Source organism: Agelaius tricolor, unplaced genomic scaffold (genome assembly GCF_023055355.1).
Source record: "Agelaius tricolor isolate 1412-34295 unplaced genomic scaffold, bAgeTri1.0.p SCAF_3, whole genome shotgun sequence".
NCBI lineage: Eukaryota > Metazoa > Chordata > Aves > Passeriformes > Icteridae > Agelaius > Agelaius tricolor.
The window spans coordinates 21,779,430-21,786,445 of NW_027269263.1; positions in this window are offsets into that span (position 1 = coordinate 21,779,430).

The following is a 7,016-nucleotide window of genomic DNA, read 5'->3' on the forward strand; positions in this document are numbered from 1 at the left end:
GATTTCACTGTGTTACTCCCAGGAAATTACTTGGGTTGAGTTCCCCCATGAAGCAAGAGTAGAGCTCACTGGCTCTGGTGCACTCAGAATGCACCCAGCTGATGGAGACTGCTGCCTTGCTGCGTGGGCAGCACAGGGGCCTCAGCCTGGCACAGGACTCGTTCTGTCCAGTCACACAGCCTGAGCCTCCCTTCAGTGTTAACTGGGTCCTGAACTATTTAATTGCTTTTCTTGGTATTCCTTAGACTTGGTGAAATAATCAGCTAATAACTGCAAATAACCACATGCTGGTTTGCTTCAGTGTAATGCAATAAACACAGAGAAAGCAGATGTGCCCTCTCATTTGCTTCACAGAAAAGGTGATGTGCAGCAATGGCAGCTGGTTTCAGTGCACATTTACTGGTGGTACTGGGGGATTTCAAAAACCACCTCAAGCTCCCACCCAGGCACTCATCACACTTGTGGCAGTCAGGCTTCTCATGGATTCCACTTAACCATGATGCAACAGTTTTGTAAACAAGTAAAAACGCAGAGGTTTCTTCATTTAACATGTAGCTTTCATCACCCAGTGCATTTGGCAAAGGATGCTTCATCCCAAAGTCCAGAAAAGGAACTCTAGCCAGAGGGGAAGATGGGGCAGGCTGCTTTATTTGCTTCAGTTTTCTGTTCAGCTCGGGGAGAAAGTGAAGCATATCGCACAGAACTGGCAAAAACTGTAAAACAAGAACAATATGTGTAAAAAACTATTTATAGTCTCAAATCCCTCTGAAGGAGTACAAGTAGTTAAAGCTCAGAAAAGAGGTGGTGGCAGTTCTTTACTCCCATTGCTCTGCTGCAAACCAGTTTGAGCTTCCGAAGATTTGAAGGCAGCCATTAGAAAAGTTACAGTGGTTCCAGTGCAAAGTCCCCACCCATTTACCACCTTCCAGAGATGGAGACGGAGGCTCCAGGCGGGCTGAAGGTGCCTGAGGGCCAGTGCTGTAAAAGTGCCTTCTTTTCAACCCCTCTGAGCCAGCACCTGGAACGATTTCTAACCCTTGTGCACTTAAATGAGCATCACCATCAATACTTTACCACAGTCAGCACTTGTCAGATAGTTTCAGCCTGGGAAAGTGGGAAAGGGCTGTACAGCCACGGCAGCTCCTGCTGCTCTCAGGCCCTTTGTGACCTTGCTGGTATCCAGCCCTACTTTGCTGCTAGTTAATCCTGCTTTTCTGATGGAGCATCTCCTATAACTCTGATTGCCTGCAGTGGTGTGGCAGCACCACTGAGCCTAGGGAAAGGGATTTGGGACTGCAGTTTGCCCAGCAATAAGAACTGAAAAGCCAGAGCCAGGAGAGGTAGGTCATGAGAGAACTTTCTAATTGCCTGCCGACTCCATTACATGCCCACAGAGGGGAAAGCAGGGAAAGCCAGGGCTAGAAGCAAACATTTTTTCCTCTTTCCTTGTATTTCCAGCTGCTGATACAACATTTGTTAGCCAGGGAAAAGGGGCTGGTGTTGGTGTTTGGGGGCCTGTGGCCCAGCCTGGCCTAGCTGGCTGCTGAAAGTCAGCATTGTGCAGGATGCCTCCCAGACCCAAGCTGGCACCAGTGCCAGCTGGGGCTGGTTTGACAGTGCCAAGTGGCTCCTGCAATCTGCCATCAGGAACCTGGCCTGGTGAGTTTTGTTTGCCAGGGAAAAGGGCCGGCGTTGGTGTTCAGGGTCCTCTGGTGCTGAGTGGCTGGCCCTCTGCTGGGGTTCTTCAATGCAGGTCACCCCATCCTTCACTTCCCCCACCACCCAGCGGTGACTCCCTGCAGCAGCACGTGGGATCCCAAACATGGGCTTTGGGAGATACACAGACATTGTGGGCTGAGGGGCAAAGGGGGGGGGCTTGAGAGGTGGAGAGCTGACACTGAGGGTTAGGGGTGCAAAGGACTCGGGGTACCAGGTAGGGTTAGGGTACAGGTGAACCCAAATGGTGGGACAGCCCCAGAACCCTCCCAGCAGGTGCAGGCAATTACCCCAGTTAGAAGGTAGAGATGATGTTTGGAGGCCACAGAGTTACAGGTAGGAGTTAAACTGTCTTTTAGGGGTTTTTTAGGTTTTTTTCAGGGATTTTTAAGGATATTTTAGGGGTTTTTTTTGCAGGAGTTTTTTAGGAATTCTCTGGGATTGTTTAGGATACCTTTGGGGCTTTTTCAGGTCTTTTAGAAGAATTTCTTAGGGTGTTTTAAGGGCTTACTACTAATTGGAACTGTTAGGGGTGTTTTTGAGTATTCTTGGAGCTTTTTTAGGACTGCTTAAAAGTTTTTAGGGTTTTTTGAGGAGTATTGAGGGTATATGGAGAACTTTTTTAGGACTAGGGTATTTCTAGGGTTTTTAAAGGAATTTTTTAGGCTTTTTTAGGGTCTTATCAGGGCATTTTAAAGATTTTAGGGGTATTCTTAGAGCTCTTTTAGGACTATTTAGAGATTTTTTAGAGGTTCTTTGGGGATTTTTAGGGGTGTTTTAGAGGCTTTTTAAAAGTAGAGTATTTTTAGTGTATTCTGAGGCTATTTTTCGGTTTTTGTGGGGTGTTTAGGACACTTTGAAAACTAGGGCTTTTTAGGGAATTGATAGGGTTTTTTAGGGTTTTTTCAGGGGATGACAGAGGCTGAGGGGCAGCTTGAGAGGTATTGTGGGGGCTTGAGGGTGGCAGAGGCTGGGAGCTGAGGGAGGAGTAGGGAGAGGGGACAGTGGGTGACACACAGAGATCCTGAGGGTGGCAGGGGCAGCTGGAGGGTGACACCGAGAAGCTGGGGGCTGAGGGGCAAAGGAGAGGGATTAAGGGTGACACACAGGAGCTGAGGGGCAGCTGAGAGGGGGCTTGAGGGGCATAGGGGGAGCTTGAGGGTGACAGACAGAGCCTGAGGGGCAGAGGGAGGGCTTGAGGGGTAAAGGGAGAGGGCTTTAAGGACTGGACAGTGCAGTGATCAGGGCTGCTACAGGGTGCAGCTTCGGAGGCAAGGTAGGGTAGAGGTGCAGCACCCCTCAGCCCAGCCCTAACCTTGGCCTAACCAGCCCCCCTAACAACAGCCTGTTCCCCCAACAGCAGCATAACACAGCAACCCTAAGAGCGAGACCAGAGCGGAACCCTCCTGATGGGACAGGACAGCAACCCTCACACCAGGACAATGAGAGAACCCTCAGAGGACAAGATCCACTGCAAAAAAGGTAGGGAAGACATCTGAGGGTTAGAGAAACAGGTGGGGCTTGGAGGTCGAGCAGGTTTTTTTCAGGACTTTTCCACACCTTCTAAGGATATATAGGGGATTCTTGAGAGTTTCTTAGGACATTTTAGGCTTAGCCTTAGCCTAAGCCTACATTTACTACCTGGGGTTAGGGTTCCAGCTAGGGTTGGGGTTTTGAAACCACAGAGCCCAGAGCTCCAGGCACACTGCAGCTGCAAAAGGCATCCCAAGGGCAACACAAAACTGCCATAACACGGCTTCCTCCAAAGCCATTTCATTGGAATCAGCCTTATCCAGCCTGGCCTAGCTGGCTCCTGAAATTCCTCATTGTGCAGGATGCCTCCCGGAGCCAAGCTGGCGCCACTTGCAACTGGGGCTGATTTGACAGTGCCAAGTGGCTCCTGCAATCTGCCATCAGGAACCTGGCCTGGTGAGTTTTGTTTGCCAGGGAAAAGGGCCGGCGTTGGTGTTCGGGGTCCTGTGGCCTGGAGTGGCCGGCTGGCTCCTGAAATTCCGCATTGTTCGGGATTCTGCTTCCCTGTTTTGCAAACTGCAGGGAAAGACAGACTTCAGTTCTTACTGAAAATAATAAATAATCACATGAGTAGTAATAGGGCATGAATTTATTAAGCAAGTGGATAAAATTGATCAAAGCATAAAACTAAAGAGAAAGAACTTTCATGCAGGACTGGACGAAGAGTGCATTAACCTTTTTTATAAGCCCCTACATCAGAAGAAACTAATCTCTACTGCCTTGGAATAAAGGAAAATGATACTGAGGAAGGTGGCATGTGAAATGTGGGACAGAGAACAGTAAACTGGAGGGGTTATCAGGTGCTGCACATCCCTACACAACACTCTGCACACTGCCAATGCCTCTGAACTGTGGCTCAGTCTGCATTTATACTTGGTTTAATGTTGACTGCAGCCCCCGACTTCTCTGTCTGTACAGCTTAACCTATCTGTTTGGATGTAGCCACCCATGCCCTTGGTTGCCTTGCACTGGCCCCAGGGGTCAAGTCTTGTTACCATTCTCTCTTCAGCTACATAGATGATCCCTGCTTGAGGGCTATTTAACATTTGCTCAGTCATCACTTTGCACTGGCCTAGAGAGCTGGTTTACCTATTTTCTCCCATTCCCCCTGGGGATGGGTGGTGCAAGATAGGCTGGACAGGGAAAGGGGCTCCAGGGCAGGGCTATCATTGAAGTAATGGGATGGTAACTCCCAGATCCAACAGCTGATGGAAGGCATGGGGACAGAGGAACAGCCTCCTGTGGCAGCTCCACTGGCAAGTCTTATCTTGGGTAATGGGATACAGTGGCACTAGGCCAAGCTTCTGCTTGGAAATGTCACCATTTTACTGTGTGGTTCCTCCTGCTGCAGTGGGAAAAGCAACACACAGGCTGTGGTGGCACTGAGCCTGACTGCCCAGGGAGGTAGCTGAGTTGCCATCCATGGGGGTACTCAGAAGGCAGGAAGATGTGGCACTTGGGGACATGGTTTAGTGGTGGGCTGGGCAGTGCTGGGTTAATGGGTGGATCCGATGTTCTTGATGGGCTTTTTCAAAGTAACCAATTCTACCATTCCATGTTCAGGAGAGGATCTCATTTCTGGTAATGTGCCATTCTCCAGCTCCTTAGCATCTTAACCTTTTTGTTTTGCACTCCCCTGACTAATCCGGACTGATTATTAAGATATGGGAATGATGCTTGCAAGTTCACTGCAGTTCAAACACTTTAAATCAGTTATTTACTTTTTCTGCTCATTTTGTACGTCTTCAGTTTGAGAAAAACTGCTATAGAGCTACAACTGCATTAGCAAAATTTCCAAGATCTCAAAAGCTGATGCTCATCTACAGCACCCCTAGGTTCTCTCAAGAGCTTCATTTCACAATCTATTTAACCATGAAGACTAAGGTCAATCCATACCACACTTCAGCTGTCCAGCAGGAAAATTACAGGTGATGAATACCTCAGTTTTTCAGTCCTGGAAATCAAGGTCATTGGGTTCTGCTGAGTGGAAGATCCGTATTTAGGCACAACTCTCCTCTTCTGATAGATGCTCCAAATCTTTTGCATCCTAAGTGTGTTTCATCAGTCATCCTAATTTTTTCTTCCCAACTGCACTTCAGTCCTGTATTTTCACAAGTAATTCAGATTATTTTATGAGGGAATCAGAGATACCTTCTTGCTTAACATTTAGCGTGGTACTTCCTCTACATAAGGGAAGGCCCAAACCCAATCTCCCTTCTGCAATTTAAATTTAAAAGCCATTTGTAAAGTGGATGGCATATTATCCAGAATTTGCTAGTGTGGAGTCTAGGCACTGTTTTGTCACAGTATGCAAGTTTCACCCACCCTCCCTTCCTCCCCCTTTTTACAATACAAAATTTGTAGTTGCTGGCTGCAGGCGGAGACAGGTCCTGAGTATTTCTGGAATATAATCCAGAAAGGAATTCCAAAGGAATCACTGGCACTTGTGCTATGTAAGATATATCTAGAAATGACTGGTCACCTTTTGTCACACCACTAGAATTCCATTAACAACTGTGTGATGATAGATGTTTTCAAGCACTTAGACTCTGTCTGTAGCAGATGGACAAACACTGGTAACTTCCCTTCATCAACCACCTGGGCCATCCAGGAAATCAAAAAACAGTCCCAGGAAGGAAACTCATGCTCAGAATTCAAATGGATAAATAAATAAATGTTTAAGTAGTTAGTCATCATCACTTTGGCAACTTAAAATGATGTGAATTCAAAGTGGAATGTGCAGTGCTGGATCCAAGTCCTTGCAGAGGTGTAAATGTCCTGTTCTGCCAGTCAATACACTGCTAAATTATCTTCAGTGTTAGAATTATCACCCGTGTGCTCTGACCATACCGAAGATGCTACAGAAATGACACTGAGGAGGGATGCACAGAGTGAATGGTATTACACAAGGACGTTAGCAGGCGGTCATAGGCACTTGCATTAGGGAGAGACAGGCTGCAGAACCTGCTGGAAATGCCAACAGATCATTACAAACACTGCTCTTAAGCATCACTATCAGTGGTGTGATCACAATGAGGAAAACTTACCAATATCTAAATTCTTCTGTGTGGGAGTAGGGCATATCTGAGTAGCTTAAATACCCCAAAGCACTTTAAATCCAACAGAATGGACAGCAACCCCTTCGGATCAAGGGCACCCTCAGCAAGTTGGTGCAGTCAACACACTGGAGGAAAGGGATACCATCCACAGGGACCTCAACAGGCTTGAGGGGTGGGTGTGTGCAAAGCGCAAGAAGGCCAAGTGCAAGGTGATGCACCTGGGCCAGGGAATCCCAAGCACAAATCCAAGCTGAAGGATGAACAGATGGAGAGCAGCCCTGCTGAAAAGGACTTGGAGTGAATGTGGGGCTAGGCACAACCCAGCAACGTGCACTCACAGCCCAGAAAGCCAAACGTGTCCTAGACTGCACCCAAAGCCGTGTGGGCAACAAGGTCAGAGAAGGGATTCTGCCCCTCTGCTTTGACCTGGTGGGATCCCCACCAACCCCACCTGCAATGCTGCATCCAGCTCTGGGATCCTCAGCACAGGAAGGATATGGACCTATTGGAGTGGGCCCACAGCAGGCCACAAAGATGATCAGAGGGATTAAGCACCACTCCTGACAATTCAGGTTGTTCAGCCTGAAGAAAAGGCTCTGGAGAGATCTTACAGAATGTTCTAGTACCTAAAGGGAGCCTACAAATGGAGGAGGACTTTTTACAAGGGCATGTAGTGTCAGGACAAGGGGGAATGGCTTTAAACTGAAA